The following is a 1,871-nucleotide window of genomic DNA, read 5'->3' as shown; positions in this document are numbered from 1 at the left end:
TCAAAACGCATCCTCCCAACCTGTGTTTGTCTGTAACCCTAACCAATATTCCAGTTTTACAGATGGGAAAAATAAGGCTAAACAAAATTAGGTGACAGCTAGCAAATGAAGAGGTCTCAGGTCTTCTGACTGCAGATCTCTTGAGCTTTCCGTTCCACCGTTCTGTGACCCATCTGAGGGCAGAAGGAATCACAGTGGGTAGGCAGAGAGAAAGGTGCAGGATCCTTCTTTCCCTGTCATCTCCCTTCCGTCCCTCAGACTGTAGCGCTTCCCTCACTGGCTCCAATGCACAGAGCGAATTATGTGCCTCTGCCAAGCACACTCCAGCTGTGGGGTGGGAATGGCAGAGAAGAGCCAGAGGCTAAAAAGCATGTGCACCCATTAGCCAGCAGTCCACAGCATTGGGTTGGGAGGGGGAACAGCTGGCATTGGCTGCAACAATACCCTCCTTCCTTCCTTCTAGCCTTTTCCAAGCTTCTGCCCCTTGCAATTTGCTCTCCAAAATTGCCCCAACCAAGAGAGGCCACTTTTAGGCTGATTCAGAAAAAGACCAAGAGTGGGCTTACTCAGTCCTTTCTGGACAAGGGGGAACTGACAAAGTTCCTCTCAGGAATCTCTGGGCCTGACTCTCTAATCTTTTTTTTTTTTTTTTTTTGAGACAGAGTCTTGCTCTGTGGCCCATGCTGGAGTGCAGTGGCATGATCTCTGCTCACTGCAACCTCTGCTTCTTGGGTTCAAGAAATTCTCCTGCCTCAGCCTCCTGAGTAGCTAGGGATTACAGGTGTGCGCCACCACACCTGCCTAATTTTTTTGTTTGCTTTGTTTTGTTGTGTTTTGGTTTTTTTTGAGACAGAGTCTCATTCTGTCACCTAGGCTGGAGTGCAATGGCGCAATCTTGGCTCACTGCAACCTCTGCCTCCCGAGTTCAAGCGATTCTTGTGCCTCAGCCTCCTGAGTAGCTGGGATTACAGGCGTGCACCACCATACCCAGCTAATTTTTGTAATTTAAGTAGAGACAGGGTTTTACTGTGTTGCCCAGGCTGGTCTCGAACTCCTGGCCTCAAGTGATCTGCCCACCTTGGCCTCCCAAAGTGCTGGGACTACAGGTGTGAGCCACTGCTCCTGGCCAGATCCCCTAATCTTAACCCTTGTGTCCAGCCCATCAACCTGGAGCAGGAAGTGGAAGGAGGGAAGGGCACTGGGACCACTTGCTTTGTTTTGGGTTCGTCCTACTGCCAGAGCCTCAGCAGGGCCACCATATCTGATGGCAGAGTAAATGCTTATAACTTAGTGCTAACATCAGGGGCTCTGAGACCAAGTGCTATCAACATTGATCTTATTTTTACCAGAGAAGAAAGCCCAGAGTTAGATATACAAAGTCTTACATTATTTAAGTATGAATATCATCTTTGTCTGTTTTGTGCTGCTCCCACAGAATACCTCAGACTGGGTAATTCATAGTGAATAGAAATTTACTGGCTTATGGTTCTGGAGGCTGGGAAGTCCAAGACTGAGGGGGCAGCGTCTGGTAAGCCCTTGCTGCATCATAGCATGGCAGAAGGCATCACATGGGTGAGTGAGAGAAAGAGGGAGAGACAGAGAGAGGAGGTGGGGGAGGAAGAGGGTGAAGACAGAGAGAAGGGCTAACCTCCTCTTTTTATAAGGAAACCATTCCTGAGAAAATGGCCAATGGCATTAATCCATTCATGAAGGCAGACCCCTCATGGCCTAACCACCTCTTAAAGATCCTGCCTCCTTCTTTTTCTTTCTTTCTTTCTTTTTTTTTTTTTTTTTTTTTTTTTTTTTTGAGACAGAGTCTTGCTCTGTTGCCCAAGCTGGAGTGCAATGGCATGATCTTAGCTCACTACAAC

The sequence above is a fragment of the Pongo pygmaeus genome, chromosome 9 (assembly GCF_028885625.2).
Source record: "Pongo pygmaeus isolate AG05252 chromosome 9, NHGRI_mPonPyg2-v2.0_pri, whole genome shotgun sequence".
Classification (NCBI taxonomy): Eukaryota; Metazoa; Chordata; class Mammalia; order Primates; family Hominidae; genus Pongo; species Pongo pygmaeus.
Note: the sequence above shows the minus strand (reverse complement) of the source record.